Source organism: Lissotriton vulgaris, chromosome 5 (genome assembly GCF_964263255.1).
Source record: "Lissotriton vulgaris chromosome 5, aLisVul1.2, whole genome shotgun sequence".
Classification (NCBI taxonomy): Eukaryota; Metazoa; Chordata; class Amphibia; order Caudata; family Salamandridae; genus Lissotriton; species Lissotriton vulgaris.
In genome coordinates, this window is record NC_141693.1 from 1,810,940,142 (window position 1) to 1,810,961,426 (window position 21,285).

Consider the following 21,285-nt stretch of genomic DNA (forward strand, 5'->3'; position numbering starts at 1 on the left):
TCCGCAGGTTGTTGGCTGGGGTGAGAAAGGGACACCACTAATTGTGTATCGTCAGCATAGCTGACGATACTCACTCCGAACGGAATAACACCCTCCTCCAATGGGGACATGTAGATATTAAATAATGTGGGGCTCAGGGAGGAGCCCTGAGGCACGCCACATTGGAGGGGAGTGTCGGAGGAGCGGATGTTATTCTCCCAGATTTGAAAGGAGCGTTGACTCAGAAAGGACGATAGCCAGGACAGAGCGGTCCCTTCAACACCGACACTCCTGAGTCGATGGATAAGGAGCTGGTGGTTGACGGTGTCGAAGGCCGCACTGAGGTCGAGGAGGATCACTGCCACTGATCCTCCTTCGTCTAAGAGTGCTCTGGCCTCCTCCACCGCCATAAGGAGGGCGATGTCGGTGCCCTGCCCAGGGCGGAATCCCGTCTGCGAGCTTTTAAGCCGATTATTGCTCTCCAGAAATTGTGAAAGTTTTCTATTCACAAGTTTTTCGGCGATCTTGCTAGTTCCCGGGAGAAGGGAAATTGGTCTGTAGTTTGCCAGGTCGGCAGGGTCAAGGGAGGGTTTTTTTAGTAGTGCCTTGACGACTGCTGCCTTCCAGCTGGAAGGGACGACTCCCTGTTGAAAAGAGGCGTTGATAAGGTGGGTGAGGGGGGGAACGATCGTGGATGCTACTCTTTTGAGAATACGTAACGGGGCAGGGTCCCTGGGAGATCCGCTTTTAATGATATGCAGCGTATTTTCGACCTCTTCTGCAGTCACTTGTCCCCAAGAGGTGAGACATGGGGGGGTGGGAAAGTTGTTGGTTTCTTTTTCCTCGCTCGGATTTGTGGATGGAATGGAGTCGTGGATTTTCTGGATTTTGTCCTTGAAGAAATTAGCTAACTTGTAGCATTTTTCCTCATCTGCCTTGGGGTCTGGTGGGTCTCTAGGTCCGGGGTCTGGGACTTTGAGGAGTTCCTTTAAAATAGTGAAAGATTCCTTACTGGAGCAAGCGGAATGTTCTATTCTTTCTTGGAAGAATAGACTTTTGGTGTTGCGAAGGGCGGTTTTATAGTTTTGTAATGCGGTATGGTAAGCGTCCTTCTTTTCATTAGATTTATCCTTCCTCCAGGAGCGTTCTGTTCTCTTGCATTCCTGTCGCAGAGATTTGAGCGCCGGAGTGTACCAGGGAGCGGGATTCACTCTTTTTGTTTGTTTGAGAGTGGTGGTATTGGGGAGGAGTTTATCCAATGAGGATGTGAGCCAGGAATTGAACTGTTCGTCGGCCGTAACTGGGTCGGTGGAGAGGACAGGTATAGAATCTGAGAGCATACAGGCCCATTCAGCCGGTACAAGCTTGTGCCAACGTCGGTCTGTCACTCGGATTTTAGGGGGTTGAGGGGGTGCTATGGTTAGGTGCCAGAAGAAGGGCCAGAAGAAGGTGCCAGTGATCTGTCCAGGGGAGAGGGACGGGGGGGCCCGAGGTGATATCCATGATGTTGGTCAGGACGGGATCCAGAAGGTGACCCTTGTCGTGGGTGGGTTCGTTATTGACCAGCTGGATGTTGAATGACCTAAGGTCCTGAAGGAGATCCGAAGCTGAGGAATCTGTGGGGTCATTAAGGTGAAGGTTGAGGTCGCCCACGAGGAGAAAGTTCGGGGCGGAGGAAGCTGATTGTGACACCGTATCAGTGAGGGCGTTGAGGAAATTCCCTGGTGTCCCCGGAGGGCGGTAAATCAACAGTCCTGAGAGGGAGTGTGCCGGAGAAATTTGGAGGGCGAAGTGGCAGCTTTCGCAATCTTCAACGTTGGCGTTGCTGGTCCTAATGGCAAGGTGTTCTCTATGGATGATTGCCAGCCCCCTCCTCTCCCTTTCGGTCTATGTAAGGTTTGAATAAGATAGCCTGGGGGTAGGGCATTGACAATATCAGAGTCCGTGCTAGCAGAGAGCCAGGTTTCTGTGAGGAACAGAGCGTCCAGGCCATGATCCTGTATCAGCAAATTGATTTCATGCGCATGCTTAGGGAGGTAGCGGCAGTTAAGGAGGCCAATCTGTAGTCCCGGCTTTCCCGGGCACTGTTCGGCTGGGTTACATCGTGCGCAGTTGACAAAGGGTTTACCTTCAGCGTGGATGTAGTGACACTCCTGATTTTTTTCCTGGTGAAGAGCCCGAAGCATGTCACTTGTGTACACCAAACGATCGTGCAGCAAATCCGGCAGAGTTCCTGGGCCTGGGTCTGGCTGGGCCCGGACGGGCCCAGACGGGCTTGCCTTAGGCGCGCCGGCTGCGCCCGTCCGCTGCGCGTACGTGAGGTGCACATGTTTTTATAGGCGGAGTGGGCGTGGCCTCGAGCGAGTGGGCATGGCCACAGGACCGGCTCACTCGCTGATGGCAGCGCTAATTTGGGCGTTTCCCGCTGCAGCGATTAGCTCTGCTGCTTGGCGGTGACGGTGGGAGATTAAGCCCCTTGTCTGAAGCAGTTGGGGTGAGAAAAGAGGATTTTCAGTGGCAGAATATCACACACAATACATTAAAATGCAACGCAGTGTTGTTAAAACAAAGCTCCCGGCTGTGCCTCAGGAGTACAAGTGCCACTGAGTGGTATTTTGTGGAGTGTGTTAGATTCAGTCAAGTGTAATTATGTGGTGTGTAATTATGTGGCACTGAGTGGTATTTGGAGTGTATGTTGCATTGAGTGCAGTGTAATTATGTGGAGTGTAATTATGTGGCACTGAGTGGTATTTGGAGCGTATGTTGCATTGAGTGCAGTGTAATAATGTGGCGTGGAACTGAGTGGTATTTGGAGTGTATGTTGCATTGAGTAGAGTGTAATTATGTTGCGTGTAATTATGTGGCACTGAGTGGTAATATGAGGAGTGTATGTTGTATTCAGTAGAGTTTAATTGTGTGGCTTGTAATTATGTGGTACTGAGTGGTATTGTGTGGAGTGTGTTGCATTCAGTCGAGTGTAATTATGTGGTGTGTAATTGTGTGGCACTGAGTGGTATTTGGAGTGTATGTTGCATTGAGTGCAGTGTATTTATGTAGCATATAACTATGTGGCACTGAGTGGTATTTGGAGTGTATGTTGCATTGAGTGCAGTGTAATTATGTGGCATATAACTATGTGGCACTGAGTGGTATTTGGATTGTATGTTGCATTGAGTGCAGTGTAATTATGTGGCATGTAATTATGTGGCGTGTAATTATGTAGCACAGAGTGGTATTTGGAGTGCATGTTGCATTGAGTGCACTGTAATTATGTGGCGTGTAATTATGTGGCATTGAGTGGTATTTGGAGTGTATGTTGCGTTGAGTGCAGTGTAATTATGTAGCATATAATTATGTGGCACTGAGTGGTATTGTGTGGAGTGTATGTTGCATTGAGTGCAGTGTCATTATGTGGCATGTAACTATGTGGCACTGAGTGGTATTATGAGGAGTGCATGTTGTATTCAGTAGAGTGTAATTGTGTGGCGTGTAATTATGTGGCACTGGGTGGTATTGTTTGGAGTATATGTTGCATTGAGTTTATTTTAATTATGTAACACAATTATGTGGCACTGAGTGGTATTGTGTGGAGTGTGTCTTGCATTCAGTAGTGTGTAATTATGTGGCACTGAGTGGTATTAGGAGTGTATGTTGCATTCAGTGCAGTGTAATTATGTGGCATGTAATTATGTGGCACTGAATGGTATTGTGTGGAGTGTGTTGCATTCAGTAGAGTGTAATTATGTGGTGTGTAATTATGTGGCACTGAGTGGTATTTGGAGAGTATGTTGCATTGAGTGCAGTGTAATTATGTAGCATATAATTATGTGGCACTGAGTGGTATTGTGTTTTGCTATGCTATGCTTTGTTATGCTATGCTATGTTTTGTTATGCTATACAAAGTTTTATTGTGTTTTATTATGCTATGCTTTGTTTTGCTATGCTATGTTTTGGTATGCTATGTTTTGTTATGCTATGCTATGTTATGCTATGTTTTGTTATGCTATGCTAAGCTTTGTTTTGTTATGCTATGCTGGGTTTTGTTAAGCTATGCTATGTTTTGTTGTATTTTGCTATGTTTTGTTATGCTATGTGTTGTTGTGTTTTGTTATGCTATGTTTTGTTATGTTATGTTATGCTATGTTTAGTTTTGCTATCCTATGCTTTGTTTTGTTATGCTATGCTATGTTTTGTTATGCTATGTTTTGTTGTGTTTTGCTATGCTATGCTTTGTTATGCTATGCTATGTTTTGTTATGCTATGCAATGTTTTGTTGTGTTTTATTATGCTATGCTTTGTTTTGCTCTGCTATGTTTTGTTATGCTATGTTTTGTTATGCTATGTTTTGTTATGCTATGCTATGTTATGCTATGTTATGTTATGCTATGTTTTGTTATGCTATGCTAAGCTTTGTTTTGTTATGCTATGCTATGTTGTGTTTTGTTATGCTATGTTTTGTTGTGTTTTGTTATGCTAAGTTATGTTATGTTTTGATATGCTTTGTTATGCTATGTTTTGTTATGTCTGCTGTGTTTTGTTATACTATGCTTTGTGTTTTGCTATGTTTTGTTATGCAATGCTTTGTTTTGTTATGCTATGTTTTATCTTATGATATGTTTTGTTGTGTATTGTTATGCTATGTTTTGTTTTGCTATGCTTTGTTATGTTTTGTTATGCTATGTTTTGTTGTGTTTTGTTATGCTATGTGTTGTTGTGTTTTGCTATGCTATTTCTTGTTTTGTTATGCTAAGTTTGGTTTTGCTATCCTATGCTTTGTTTTGCTATGCTATGCTATGTTTTGCTATGCTATGCTATGCTAGGTTGTGTTATGCTATGCTGGTGAGGGTGTGTGAGGGTGAGTGAGGGTGTGTGAGGGTTAGGGGGTGTGAGGGTGTGTGAGGGTGAGAGGGTCGTGAGAGTGGGTGAGGGTGTGAGGGTGAGGGGTGTGAGGGTGAGGGGTGTGAGGGTGAGGGGTGTGAGGGTGAGGGTGTGTGAGGGAGAGTGGGTGTGTGAGGGGGTGTGAAGGTGTGTGAGGGTGGGTGAGGGTGAGTGAGGGGGTGTGAGGGTGAGTGAGGGTGTGTGAGGGTGAGTGAGGGTGTGTGAGGGTGAGGGGTGTGAGGGTGAGGGTGTGAGGGTGACTGAGGGTGAGGGTGTGAGGGTAAAGGTGTGTGAGAGTGAGGCGGGTATTGTATTGTATTGTAAGGGGTGCTTATAGAGCGCACTGACACCATGGGTTTCCTGGCGCTGGTTGGAAGTAGGGGGGACAGAGGGACTAACCAGATTGAGGGAAGAGCCAGGTTTTTAAAGACTTACGAAAGAGAGTCAGAGAATTAGAGGTTTTAAGAGGAAAGGGAAAAGAATTCCAAAGCTTGGGGGCCAGGTGTGCAAATCTCCGGCCTCCAGATCTACAGAGCTTGTAAGAGGGGACAGTCAAGAGGTGAAAATGAGAGGATCTCAGGTTCCGGGATGGGCAGTAGGGTCTGATGAGAGATTTCACAAAGGCGGGACAGGGCCCAGCTAACGACTTGAAGATGAGGCAGCCGATCTTGAAGGCCGCCCTAGAGGTGACAGGGAGCCAGTGGAGTTTGGCAAGGAGGGGCCTGGCGGATTGCCACTTTGGGATCCCTAGGGTCAGTCTCGCCGCTTGAATTTGAACCGCTTGCAGTCTAGCCACCGATGTTTTAGGCAGACCGTGATAGATCGCGTTAGAAAAATCTAAGCGGGAGAGGACGAGGGCCATGATGACCTGCAGGAGGGCATCAGGTGTAAGGAGGTATGCCACTTTCCTGATCCTGCGCAGCTGGTAGATACAGGACGAGACCACCGTCCCCACCTGCGGCCCAAGGGATAAACCGGAGTCAATTGTGACCCCCAGACTCTTCACCGAGGCTACAGGAGTGGGAGAGGGACCAAGTTCCACCGGCCAGAATTGTGGCCCCCAGAAGGTGGCGCTCCTACCGGGAAGGAGGAGCTCCGTCTTACCGGGGTTCAGCTTTAGCTGGTTCTGGCCCATCCACTGGAGAATGTGGGACATGACTGCCTGAAAGTTGGGAATAGCAGAGGGGGAGTTAAGAGGAAAAATGAGTTGCAGGTCGTCCGCGTAGTTAAACACGATGACGTCCCACTGCTTCAGAGAAAAAAGAAGGGGGCGAAGATAAAGATTGAAAAGAAGAGGGGATAAAGAAGAACCCTGGGGGACCCCACAGGGCGAGTGCTCCCTAGGAGCCCTGAAGGTGCCCAGGCTGAGGGTCTGAGACCTGCCGGTCAGGAAGGATTTGACCCAGGCCAACGCCAGGCCTTGGATGCCAGCCTGCTCGACACGGTGGAGGAGGATGTTATGATCCACCGTGTCGAAGGCGGCTGACAGATCTAGTAATACCAAGGCCTGGGGGGTACCCTTGTCGACACCGTCTCTCAGGGCATCCAGCACAGCCAAGATCACTGTCTCCGTAGAGTGGCCGGGTCTGAAGCCGGCCTGGTTAGCCTCGAGAAAGTTGGAACTCTTGATAAACTGTGAGAGACAGGTGGTGACGTGGGCTTCCAGGATTTTAGAAAAGAAAGGTAAGAGGGAGATAGGACGGTAGTTCGCCGGGACGGCGGGATCAGCCCCTGGCTTCTTTAAAAGGGGCACCAGCACGGCCTCCTTGAAGGAGCCTGGCACCGTACCGGAAGAGAGAGAAGAGTTTAGCAAGGAAAGAATGCAGTCGAGTAGAGAATGGCAGATGTCCCGGAGTATGGACGGAGGGCAGCAGTCGTCTGGGGATCCAGACTTAATGCGGGTGGCAAGAGTGGCCAGAGAAGTAGGGTCTAGAAGAGGGAGTTGTGTGAGTGAAGAGGTGTTGTGGGGGAGGGAAACAGATCCAGCGCCAGGAAGAGTGACTGGAATGGTGTCCTTAATCAATACAATTTTTTCGATAAAAAAAGTGCTGAGAGTGTTGCATGCTTCCTGTGTGGGGGCCTGAGTTGGGAGCGTCCTAGGATCGGAGGTGAATTCATTAAGGACTTTGAAGATTTCTTTAGACTGGCAGGGGGCAGATAAAATTTTTCCTGAAGCGTAAGCTTTTTTTGCTGCGAGGATGGCAAGTTTGTACCTATTGCGGGCGGCCACATAGACATCTCGACTTAAAGGGCAGTAGTCTCTCCTCCACTTACGCTCAAGTTGACGAAGTTCCAAGTGGAGGGTTTTAAGATGGGGGGTAAACCATTTATGGGAATTGCTGTGCTGAGATTGGGGGAATTTAGTTAGGGGAGCAAAAGGGTGAGGGGGTGTGAGGGTGAGGAGGGTGAGGGTGGGTGAGGGTGAGAGGGTTGTGAGGGGGTGAGGGTGAGTGAGGGTGTGTGAGGATGAGGGGGTGAGAGTGAGTGAGGGTGAGGGGGTGTGAGGGTGGGTGAGGGTATGAGGGTGGGTGAGGGTGAGTGAGGGTGTGTGAGGGTGAGAGGATGTGAGGGTATGTGATGGTGAGGAGGTGTGAGGGTGAGGGTGGGTGAGGGGGTGTGAGGGTGAGGGGTGTGAGGGTGAGGGGTGTGAGGATGAGTGGGTGTGTGAGGGGATGTGAGGGTGAGGGTGAGTGAGGGGGTGTGAGGGGGTGTGAGGGTGAGGGTGTGTGAGGGTGGGTGAGGGGGTGAGGGTTAGGGGGGGTGAGGGTGACTGAGGGTGTGTGAGGGTGAGGGGGTGAGGGTAAGGGTGTGTGAGGGTGAGTGGGTGTGTGAGGGGGTGTGAAGGTGTGTGAGGGTGGGTGAGGGGTGTGAGGGTGAGGATGAGTGAGGGGGTGTGAGGGTGAGTGAGGGTGTGTGAGGGTGAGTGAGGGGGTGTGAGGGTGATGGTGTGAGGGTGACAGGGTGAGGGTGAGGGGGGTGAGGGTGAGGGGGTGCGTGAGGGTGTGTGAGGATGAGGGGGTGAGGGGGTGTGAGGGTGGGTGAGGGTGTGAGGGTGGGTGAGGGTGATGGTGTGAGGGTGACAGGGTGTGTCAGGGTGAGGGTAAGGGGGTGTGAGGGTGAGGGGGATGAGGGTGAGGGGGTGAGTGAGGGTGTGTGAGGATGAGGGGGTGAGGGGGTGTGAGGGTGAGAGGTTTGTGAGGGGGGTGAGGGGGTGAGGGTGAGTGAGGGTGTGTGAGGATGAGGGGGTGAGGGTGAGGGGGTGTGAGGGTGGGTGAGGGTGTGAGGGTGGGTGAGGGTGAGGGTGTGAGGGTGAGTGGATGTGAGGGTGTGTGATGGTGAGGAGAGGTGACCAGAGACAGACAGAGGCCACTGGAGACAGTCAGGGAGCAGCCTAGACAGGGGAGAGAGAGCGGAGAGAGGGAAGAGAGAGCGGAGAGTGAGAGGGAAGAGAGAGTGGAGAGTGAGAGGGAAGAGAGAGTGGAGAGTGAGAGGGGAGAGAGAGTGGAGAGTGAGAGGGGAGAGAGAGTGGAGAGTGAGAGGGAGAGAGAGAGGGGAGAGAGAGCGGAGAGTGAGAGGGGAGAGTGAGGGGAGGAGAGAGTGGAGAGTGATAGGGGAGAGAGAGTGGAGAGTGAGAGGGGAGAGAGAGCGGAGAGAGGGAAGAGAGAACGGAGACTGAGAGGGAAGAGAGAGTGGAGAGTGAGAGGGGAAAGAGAGCGGAGAGTGAGAGGGAAGAGAGAGAGCAGAGAGTGAGAGGGGAGAGAGGTCTGACACTGAGATGAGAGCGGAGAGTAAGGGGGGAGGTCTGACACACACTGAGACGAGAGTGAGAGAGGTCGGACACTGAGACGAGAGTAAGAGAGGTCTGACACTGAGACGAGAGTGCAGGGACGGTGACAGCAGAGTGCGCTCTGACTCAGAGGTGACAGGCGGGTGAGTGCGCCGGAGGCCGAGTCTCCGGCAATGGTCGGGGTCCGAGATGAGACAGAGGCCGGGACTCAGCAGTGCTGCGCTCCACTGCTCAGCATCAGATTCACTCCCCCCTCCCTCTACTCGTGCGCTTCACACAATGGGACATTAACGCAGTGCTAGAATACACTGCAAGAAGGCGCTTGTCCCCAAGCAGGCCAGGGAGCAGTGACTCGTGTACTATACAGCGCACTGTGCACGTCACGGGGACACACCACTGAATCACACAGTGAACGCAGGCACACTCCCTCCCGCCCCTGGGAGCCCCCCCCCCCATTATTCCTAAGAGTCTAGTTAAGTGCTAATATGTACTGATGGGAGGTGGGAAGGGCATGGGCTTGTGAATGACATATTTGTATGTGCCCTACAAAGATTTGGCTTAAACAATAAAGAAATATTTTAAAGAAAGGGGGGGGTGGAGTACAGTGTGTGAATGGAGTAAAGGACAGATGGGAGAAAGATGGAAATAGAAGAAAAGAAAGTCATACAGGTGAAAACAGAAAGGTGAGGCAGGGAAAGGGAGGAAAAGAGGAGGTTTTGTGCCAGAGCGAGGAGAAAACGTGGTAAGAGCAAATTGAGAAAACAAAGACAGTCTGTTGAAGGAACAGACAGGGATGTCAAGAGAAATAAGACAAATGAAAGAGGTAGCAGACAGAAATGTGAAGAGTGAGAGGAAGGAGAAAATAATACCAGGGCGGGATGACGAGCAAAATAGGGATACGAGGTTGGGGATTAGGGAAAAGAAAAAATAGCAAGCGAGGGCACAAGAGAAAGAACAAAAGAGGAGACAGGGTGAAAGAGGGAAATCACGCCCCGTGAGATCTAACAAAAGAGAACACATCAACTGTGACAAGCTCTTGGCATTGCTGTGGGGAGGGGGAAGGAGAACTGCGAGTCACGGCCGCCAGGCCGTGAAGTGTTAAGCAGTGGGCGGGGAAGCAGATCCCTTTGAAGCTGCTGGGCAGAAATGCGAGTCACGGCCTGGCGGTGTGAACCAGTGGGCGGGGAGGCAGGAGCAAATGGTAAGGGGAGCCTTTGAAGAGCAAGGCAGGGGGATAGAAGCGCGGTCACGAGCACGTGCACTTCTACAAATCCGCATTGTGAAGTCAGCTTTGTGGTTTGACTGCAATAGGTCTCTCTGCGAGACCTAAAAATAAGGGAATGTGTTGTGAGGCATCTTTCACTTGTAACAGCAGTTTACAAGTCTTGTCCATGCCAGAAGCCAAAGTTTGACAGCTTTTTCCCAGGGCTGATGCCTTTCTCGACTGACACTCAAATCAGGTTATACAACACCCCTCCGGGTAACCACAAGTGTGTGAACACTTGTGGTACTTAACAAGGTGCTGGTGTGGCATCTAACAGAATTCTGCCTGAGAAGGGCACTATCTTCTCCTGAACTCTTGCAATCTTTGGTAAGCACTTGGCACAGAAGTCTACATATCTGTTCCATTGTACAGTCTTTCTGGTTCATCCTTCAATGTTTATAAGGTCGTTCTCAAATTTGTACATCAATGTGTCCGTGTAGTCCAGAGCCAAATTGGGCTTCTTTGTTGCCACTATCACTCAGTCATATTTGTCTCCAATCTGAAAAAATTCTGGTACAGGATTATTTGCAGTAATTGCATCACTTTTCACTTTAGGATCTTCCTGTTGTAAAAGTATCTGCAATACACTCTCTATATCCTTCTCTTGAAGTTTTGGATGTGAATTGAAAATATTGATTTTTGTCCCTGGAAACCAGCATTCCTTGGGGACCCTTAAGCAATCATTTGTCTCTTTGGTGTATGCCTAGAATAGTGTAATTTGCTTTGAGAAAGTCAGCCATAGGAGGAGATTATAAAAGAAAATGTCAAAGATTATTAGTCTCACACACAGGACATTCAGTTGACCAGAAATTCCAGTTGGTAGAAATACCATCTTTTTAATCTGCATTTCACTATAGCTGTATACTGCAGTATATGGCAACTCTCCCACTACATGTTAATTTGTGTCTTTTAATTGTTTGTATCTACAATATAATCGAAGCAGTACATTATGCCCACTCTCTCCATATTGCAAAAAGAACAATTGATCGAAGGAATGCTGAACAATGTCAAACATTCACCCCCAATACAGAGATCTGGGCCAAAACCCATCGTTTTTTTTGCTTGCCTTTCCAGTTTAGACCCACCCATATGCAAATCAGCCTTGACCCTGCTCCTCAAGGGAATAGTCCAGTCCAGCCCTAAGCTGCCAGGCAGATACTCCCTGGACTGAAAACAAGCATCCTGGGACCGGTTTCGAGATATCACCCCCTCACCAGCCAGGCTAGCCTGACTCCTGTGGCATGCTGATAACGGGACCCACGTCTGGTTATACCCTTGCCACTTAGGGCGACAAATGCAAAAAAGAACAATTGATAAACGGAATTCTGAACACAGTCAAATATTCACCCCAGAACAGAGATGTGAGCCTAAATCAATTATTTTTTACTCGCCATGCCATTCCAGTTCAGACCGAGCCATATGCAAATCTGTCTTGACCCTGCTCCCCCTTGGGAACAGTCCAGTCCAGCCCAAGATGCCAGGCTAGGTCTTCCCTGGCCTGGAAATCAGCACCCTGGGACCGGTTTTGGGGTATCACCCCTCATCAGCCAGGCTAGCTTGACTCAAGTGGCATGGCGAGCACAGGACCTACGTCTGGGCCTTCCGCTCCCACTTAGGTCGACAAATGTAAAACGAACAATTGATGGACGAAATGCTGAACAATGTCAAACATTCACCCCCAGTACGGAGATCTGGGTCTGAATCCATTGCTTTTTGCTCACTCTCTCCATATTGTCAGCAGTTTTGAACTTTGAACTAGATGGGGTTCTGCCCTTTTAAGTGAACCTATTTCCATTTGTTTTCTACTTTGATCTTATAATAATGAAATTGTGCTAAGTTGTTCGTTCTGAGTGCCTCAGAGATATCAAGTGTTTTACAATTTAGTTGAGGGTAAAAATAGATAATTTCATGACATTCTTTATATTGAGTTTTGTATTTCTTAAATTCTTCTAGCACCTCAGAAAAAAACCATAACTCTAAAATTCCTTGTGTACCTAAATAGTGTTTTGCACTTAAAGGGTTTGATGTTGCTCATTGGTACACATTGTATGCACTTTTTTCCAGTTAAAAACAAAGGTTTATCATATAAAAACAGGGTACAACAAGATAATGCAGTCACTTCAAATGATGGAAAATACAGTTGGGGCAGGAAGGAGGAAGGGAAGACCTAAAATGGGAACAATGTGGGAAAAATAATACACAAGGTCCAAAATAAATGTAATCTAGTAGTAGTATGAAATAAAAGCTATGCATTCAAGTAATTAAAGCAAAATGAAAAAATTCATATGTTTTATGTATGAAAGATAGGAAAATCAAGGAGGTTGACATACTTCATCTGTGAGGGTTTGGCATTGAAAAGAGGACTTGGCTTGTCGATCTAAAAAAGTATTAATCGGAGACCGTAGGGCAGCACATTGAATAATGATTGAAAGAGGATGAACATAAGTGAGGTGAAGTCTGTGAATGTAACAAATAGCATACCACCAGGACTGAAAAGATATATGGGTAAAATCTTTCTGATTCCTTGTTATTTATTGGAAGACCACTGCTAACATCAGATCTATGATTTTTGATTTGCTTACAGAATTTGGAAGGGCTGAACAATGGAATATTGGAAATAACGATAACTACTTTTATGGTGTCAAGGTGACCCCACCAGGAAAGATTTAATGGATACCAACGATTAACTAAAGTGGATAATTTTTGGGAGCAATCTCTTTTTTTTTTATTTTTTTTTTTATAAATTTTTATTGTGAAGTATTCAGGTTTAATGCAGCATAGATCAAAAAAAGAAAAACACGGAAAATCACAGCAAGATAGAGATTACATTTGGTTTCAACTTAACATAATGTCAAACCAGTTTACTCAAAATAGCATCCCCATATTTGATCGAATTTTCTAATACCCCCCACTCTTTGAGCATATAACAATTCACTTTTCCTAACCCTTTTCATTTTTTCCAACCATTCCTGCAGCGTCGGGATATAGGTTGAAAGCCAATTCTGCAATAGTAAAGATCTAGCCACGGCCATTATAATATAAATCAATTTTGCCAAGTGACTTGAAAATGTACAATCAGGATCATAACCAAATAATAACTATAATTGCATTCAATGGGACTGAGAAGTTACAATAGGTTTTTAAAAAAACAATAATTTCTTCCCAGAAATGCTTAATTTTAGGACAAAACACTATAATGTGTGACCAATTGGCTTGTTCGCAATTGCAATGTCTAAAACAGAAAGCAGAAGCATTATTATACATTTTAGCAATTATTACTGGTGTACGATATAATAGCCACTTGCTAAAATACAGCATCCTACGCCAATTGGCGCCACGCAGTACACAGAAATTAAACTGATAAATGGTTTTCCATATTGCCGTTGACAATATTAAATTTTCCTGACTGTACCATTTACGGATAGCTTTAGCAGTCAGCTCTACCTCCTGACTTTGTCTCAGACACTGTTTCCATGCTCCGGGTTTCTTCTCCAAGTTATTAACAAAAAGATCTAAAACAAGAGTGGAAGTATAATTCGAAATGGTACCGGGATCTAATTGCACCAACATAGGATAAATTAAATTAGAATAGGAACCGATTAGCAGGAAATTGCCCATAATTCGACCCGACATCTCGTTAACAGACAGCCAAGTTCCGCGGACCAAAAAATCAGCTAATGTTCTAAACCCAGCCCGACCCCAATTTTCTATAACAATGGGATCGATTTTAATCTTTAAAAAGGAAAACACTCCAATTAAGGGAGTTAGTAAATGAAAGGGTGGAAGTGAATATCTCTTAAGCATTGCATTACGTCGTTTAAAAAAACAATTTAGGATTTTGTACCGCACAAATTTGGGAGATTTCGGTACAAACAAAGGGGATGGAATTTGAATTTCTGAACATATCAAATCAAAGAAAAAATTTATAAAACAACTAGTTGCTGCGTTCCCGTTCTTAAATCTCTCTAAATACTGTGCAAAATAAGCATAATAATAATCTTTCAAATTTGGAAGGGAAAGACCGCCATAATCAGTTTCTGCAGTTAATGTCCGAATATCTAATCTGGGTGTTTTTTTCACCCAAATGAATTTGGAAAACATAGAGCAATCTCAAGACTTAATGAAATGGAAGTTTTGAGTGATTGGGAAAACCATACACCTAAGTATTTAATTGTTGAAGAGTTCAAGGAGAAGTTGGTGGCTAAGAAATCTTAGTTAAAAGTCTATTTGTTAAGAGCTAGAATTTCACATTTATCACTATTTAATTTATAACATGAGAGTAAGCAACAACTTCACGTAAAAAAGCAGAGATTGAACATGGAAGTTGTGATATAAATAGGAGAATATTATCTATATAGACACCCAATTTGATTTGTTGAGTGTTCCAAGAAACGCCATGGATATCAGGATTTTCCCTGATACTGGAGAGGAAGGGCTACAATGCAAGGTTAGGAAGAAAGGGTGAAAGAGGGGATCCTTGTTAAACAAATGTATTTAGATAAGACATCAAACATTAAATGTGGATTATGAATAGGTAGCTCCCTTTTATGAAACGGAATTGTTCTTTCCCAAGACGTTTGAAAAAAAAAGATTCTAATCGAAGGGCTAATGCTTTAGAAACAAATGTATCAATGTTGACAAGGAGCATGGTCAGAGATTAAAATCTCAGCAGAGTGGATGGTTTGAGAGAGTGTGTGAAATGAAGATATAATCAATTTGTGACTGTGTATGATGAGCAGGTGAATAATATGTGTATTCTCGAAGCGTGGGTTTGAAGAGTCTCCAAGCTCAGTAAGTTCATGTTGTTTAAAAGCTTGAAAAAAAACAATTTGTGATTTGTTTGCTAAAAACAAAGAAGAGGAATTTCTATCAACAAAGGGGTCAACAATCTGATTAAAGTCACCTGCAAAAGTAAAATGGTCTCCCGGACATTGCATATTTTTTGCGGTAACATCTGACCAGAATTGGCAATCTGTAGTGGTGGGACCATTTACGTTAAACATAGAAACAGGAACATTGTCAATAATAAGATTAGTGAGTAACCATCTTCCTTCAGTATCAGTTTCTTGTGATATCAAACAACATTGAGAGATTTATGACCTAAGGTAGCAGCCCAGTTCTATTTACCATTACCTGGTGAAAAATAAACGTTACCAATACGCCCTCTCTCCATTTTTAAGGACTCTGATACTGTAAGATGAGACTCCTGTATGAGAGCAATGTCAGCTGTGGGATTGGATAAATGTGTTAAAACTGTTGCCTTTTAATAGGTGATCCTAGGCCCTTGACATTCCAAGATGCAATTTTAATGACATAAAGAGGTAATATGAAGTGATAAATTAGTAAATAGAGAAAGAATAAGAAACTAGACCGAGAGTGAAGTGAAAAGTAAATGAAAGAGGAATTGAAGGGAAGGAGCGTTAAATGCAGAACTGAGAAAAGAGATAGTGGTGAATAATAGGAACAAATAGATAAACAAAAGATATTATGCATACAATAAAATAAGTCTACATAAGGGAAAAGGGACATACCCAAAAAATATTTTCAAAAAGTCTGGGGTTTTGAAACCAAATGGAAGGTTGACACATCCAGGATCTGGAAAGAGGGCTCAAGGGAGACTTAAATGAGTAACAGCAATGATGCAAACAGAAATATAAAACCTATGAAGGAAATATAAAGTTAATTGAGATAACATTGAAAGAAGTAAATACAAACGATTAATAATAACATAAACAATAATGCGTGCCAAACATTGTTATTTTAAAGAAGAGACACCTAAAAATGAGAAGTGTAAACATTTCACGGTTTAGTAGATCTGGATATATCCATGGCATCAGCTTGACAACTGTAAACTCTTTCAGACGTGAAGGCTTCTTGAAGGTAGAAGCTTTCTTTTTATAAGTGACCTCAAACAAACAGGGATGGAAAGGCCATATCGATCTCCAAGAGAACTGAGGGCTGGTCTCATGGAAAAAAATGCTTTGCGTCTGTCTGTCGCATTTTTTGCATATTGTGCGAAAAGTAAATGTTATTGCCAGACCAAGAAATCTTCTTCATCGACCTAGCTGATGGGAAAATTCTAAGCAAGTCAGTGTATTCTAAAGGAATAGTTTAATTTGAAGGAAATACATATATGGCAGGGATCATTTACGGTGTGGCAAGGTATGAACACCAAAAGCCAAAACCTGACGGAGCCATATGAGAAAAGAAACAAAACGCCATTTCCACTGAAGAACGTACTCAGAGCTAATAATATAGCCGGGGAGAGGGTTGCAGTAGATTTATATCTATAATGTACGCAGTGGATGTCTCATGAAGCTCTCATCAGCCACCATGCGTCATTGTCATCGCGGCCACAAGTAAAGATGGTGGGCGCTATGAGGTAAGGAATGCATCACAGAGAAAATACAGCAGGAGTGACCTTTGTTTCAGGTAAAGGAGCAACGAGGCGATGCTCTGAATCATTGTAACTGTAAATATGCTTTTGGCAGCAAACGGCAAAGGCAGAAGCTGTCGCCTTATGGAAAGGTCTTCCCTCGGCGCCCAGAGAGCCACACAAATTATGCCATCTTTTGTGGGTGCAAGCCACGTCTCCCCACATTGTATAACCAAGCAGAATTCTTCTTTCCATTTCCAATATATTGTAGTTTGTCAATTATTCTTCTGCCTAGTTCGGGGACAAACTCCTTCCTTTTTGGCTTCCTGTGAAAGTGGCTGTTTTTGCATGTTCTTCTCTAAAAAGGCATCTGTTTCGATGTAAATGGTTCCTCGCTCCAAGCCCAAACCTGCTTCCGTGTTTGTTTTTGTGGATATTGCTTCGATCCACTGCTGACTTCACTCAACAACAATGGTTTCCTTTACATTTCTTTTCCATATTCCTCCCTCCAAATATACATATGAGACTTTATTCTTGTACTCATGAATACCCCATTTATATTTGTACCTCAGATTTATATTTACTCACAGGCTGATTGAGTTCATCAAGGAAATCCTTTTTACATTTTTGTGTATGCTGCCTACAACTGGCTATTTCAGTTGTTAAATCCCTGAGAGTATGTTTAATATATTGTAGCATTTCACTGAATAGATTTGGTTTAAGTTCTATCTGGAACCCACTTAGAATTATTTCTAGCTAAATGTATTGGCCTAATGTAGATGCATAAAATATAACATTTCCTCTTTGATAAGATTGTGAATCTAGATCGATTTTGTGGCAACATTATTATGGTTTTAGATAATTATCAGAACCTATAAAAAATGTGATATTTGAGAAAATGTGTTGCCTTTCTGCATGTGGTGTGTTGCCACTGAGAGTGGCTGGTCAGGCTATCCATGCTGAGATAGTCCAAACATGTCTAGGAAAGGAAGATAAGCCTGTAATTTCAGACTGTGCTTTTCAAGGATGGACACCTATCTTACCCCTGAGTAAGTACAAGTTGCCTGGTACTGACGGGGTGCAAACTCTGATTGCGAAATTTGTTACCACTCAGTAATACTGTGCCAATACCATGGAATTATGAATTACACCCCATGGAATGGGGAATAGCTGAGTGGAATCAGATTTTCCTGGTGTAAAACCACATGGAATTCGCAATAGTATAGGATTTAACACACACATTTACCATCTGCTCTGAGCGAAACAGGTGTGAAGAGTGGAGGAGGAAAGGGAAAGATTACTTGTGGTGGGGGGCATTGAATGTTCCCTCCTTGGCAGAAATAAAGTCGAGGAATGAAGCTTGGGTGCTGTTGCAGCGAAAGTCTCATGCGATTTTACTGGTCGGAATTACGGCTGTTATATTCTGGTCTTGTGCTTCCACACCTGGGAAAACCTGTTCATTCCTGATCAGGCAGAATTCTATAAGTAATTCTTTCCTGTCTGACTTGCAATCAGGACCTGGGTGACTTTAGATTGAGAAACATAGTCCTTTCTTTCTGAGACTTCTAGCACCCTGATGTTGAAAGTGCAGTCAGACATTACACTGTGATTGGGTTCTTAGGTGATGGGGGCATTTACATGTGCTTTCTATTCTGCTGATGTGAGCACATCATTATACCAACTAAGTGTGGCCATTTTACCTCTATCAAGTCACTTTGGGCAGGTGGTTCTATAGTCCAGGTTTGTATTAGGGCTTCCTTGGAGGGAAACATAGATCTGGACATCATAAATGAACTGATAACTCTGCAAGCCAAACCTCTTGTTGATATTGGTCAGTGGTCACTGTACAATTAGAGCAGACGTAATGACAGGTCTCACCCCCAGGAACCACAAAATAAACTTAGTTCACAAACTGCACATGCACACACCTGCTACCTGTTGAGCCATGCCCTTCAGAAGGAAGATCTAGAGCTGAAGAATCTTTTTGGCACTCTCTAGGTGGTCTGTCCTAATTTACTGCTCAATGGACTAAAATGTTTTTGTTCCACATGGGCAGCCCTGTTAATATGCCAAGAATTAAAGCTTTTGGTAATAAAGATATGGCAGTCCCTCCTGGTATTCAATATTCCAGTCAGTGATAGCACACAAAGAAGTGTGGCTCAATGGTTAGAGCGTGTGTTTAGGAAAGACAAGGGAACCCAAAAGGTATGCCATAGGGACCTTGGGCAGTATCATGCTACAAAAAAAAAGTGGTCCCTACTCGTGGACACAATGGTATACTGAGCTAATAATCACACACCTGATAAGTGTTATGTCTTTTGTCCAGACGGACAAGGAATTTATTTAACAATTTTCTTAATAAAACTGAATGAACACATTAATAACAAGTGGGCACAGCCGTGACCCACAACATTCGGACAAAACAACGAACAGAATGGTAAAAGGAGCAAAGCAAAAATATGTCTGTGTACTTGTAGTCAGTGTTACAGACAGAGATTGTTATAACCACACCATTGCATTTCACAATATTTTAAATGTCATATTGCATAAGGGTTTTTTTTGGTCGACGACGTTTCGATGCCTAAGTTAAATGAGGGGCATCATCATCAGGACAAAAATATAGTCATTGTTGTCTTTAAATATTACACTGCCTTTTAACACAATTGCGTATTACAACAGGTAAATTATCGGATCAGCAGATACCATGAACATAGGAGGAATCGGTACTGCCTTGTCCAGGGTGGAGAGTCGTCTGGATCGGGAGCGTAATAGCTCGGTATGCAGAAGTCGGCGGCGCTGTGGCAGATGGTGGGAACACCAGAACCCCACCATCTGCCACAGCGCCGCCGACTTCTGCATACCGAGCTATTACGCTCCCGATCCAGACGACTCTCCACGCTGGACAAGGCAGTACCGATTCCTCCTATGTTCATGGTATCTGCGGATCCGATGATTTGCCTGTTGTAATACGCAATCGCGTTAAAAGGCAGTGTAATATTTAAAGACAACAATGACTATATTTTTGTACTGATGATGATGTCCCTCATTTAACTCAGGCATCGAAACGTCGTCGACCAAAAAAACCCCTTATGCAATATGACATTTAAAATATTGTGAAATGCAATGGTGTGGTTATAACAATCTCTGTCTGTAACACTGACTACAAGTACACATACATATTTTTGCTTTGCTCCTTTTACCATTCTGTTCGTTGTTTTCTCTGAATGTTGTGGGTCACGGCTGTGCCCACTTGTTATTAATGTGTTCATTCAGTTTTATTAAGAAAATTGTTAAATAAATTCCTTGTCCGGCTGGACAAAAGACATAACACTTACCAGGTGTGTGATTATTAGCTCAGTATACCATTGTGTCCACGAGTAGGGACCACTGTCAATGGTTAGAGCGGCAGACCCTGATGCAGAGGTCTGGCCCAGACCAGGGTTCAATTCCCACCTCGGCGGGTCTTGGGCTCAATTTCCCCGGACCTGATAATTCTCGCCTCTGTGCCTATTCTAATCATGGGTCCCACTCTGCAACTCTGGGCAATAGCTTGCTAAATCTCCACAACGGCCCCAACAGTGCTAGGATGCCTGGCTTCACCTTGGGGGTGTCCAGGAGCGGGCACTTCACAGGGAAAGGCCAGGAAGGGTTCCACAGCGGTACCTGAGAGACCCCTTCGGGGGTGATTCGGGCGCTATATAAAAGCACTACATTTACATTTACATTGCCAATCTGGAGGAAAAAGGCCAGGGGCTTTAAAAACCTCAAGTAGGGAGTTGCAGATGACTAAGCCAATCCATCCAAAGGCTGAATAACAATACCCAAGGTAGAGGGAAACTGGAAGAGTGTGGAAGACAGGGTACTAAAACAAGAGTAGCCTGAAATATATTTCAAGGACAAATAATGGCCATAAAAGACTAGGGAGAAAACTCACAGCAATCTGTCTGAGAGCGTTACGAAGCATAGTTATAGTTATAGAAGTTATAGTGATTTAAATACCCTACAGTGACGAAGTGGAATCACGTGCACCTGGGAAAACAAACTATGAAGGATTGGAATGCTTACTTTGAAAATTACCAGGAGGCAGCCATGAGGGATTGAAGACCCTCTCCATCATAGTGTTTCTCTATAATCAATCACCTCTATATGGTGGTGCACTAATGTCAAAATGCTGCCCGGCGACAACAATAGACTCTTCTCTGGAGCCCAGACTGAATGCTGAAGCCAGAAACCAAACACTACTTGATTCACTGACAAAATCCGCCTTCATCTTCACTGAAGTCCCAAGTAGTCCTGAAGCCGACAGTAGGTATGCTCACAAAAGTGCATTCTGACCTTCTTAACCCTTTTAGCAATGGAGCCCCATCTGTGCCAAGGGATTTCTTATCACTGGGAGGCATTTTTGCAGCAGTTTGATTTGACAGTGAAAACTGTCTTTAGTTTCCACTCACTTCTACCTGTACTTTGTGGTGATGCTCTTACTACATTTATTTAATGCTGCCGGAGATAAGCCTCCACCAGCTTTGGCTTACTGTATGGGTTTATAGTCTTAGATTCCAGTTGAATGTCTGGTAACTAGCATGTTAAGCATAAAATGTTTCAATGGTATTGAGATTAGGGAGGCGATATTTGCATTAAACTAGTTAAAATATAGGAAAACACGCTTCTCCTTTTTTTCTTTACTTTCGTACAGCTTTTCAGACTACATTTACAGACTGACTGTAGCTGAAAAGTACGGGAAACAACCTTTACAACGCAACTTTTACAACGCACTACCATTATAACGAAAGTTTTACAACGCAAGATCCATTACAACGCATGCATTTACACCGCATCCATTACAACGCATGACACTACAACGCACACCACTACAACGCATGCCATTACAACGCAGTCATTACAACGCATAGCATTACAACACATAGTACCCTTACACTATCCAACACTTACCCTACTGTTGCCCCCCCTGGAGTTTGAATAGTAAATTTTACCCCTGCACTA

General features: G+C 44.7%; 1 protein-coding gene across 1 annotated transcript in view; it reads left to right on the forward strand.

The window, feature by feature from the left end:
• Positions 1-21,285, forward strand: part of KRT222 (keratin 222) — a 222,264-nt gene that overhangs the window by 188,109 nt on the left and 12,870 nt on the right. The window lies entirely within an intron of this gene.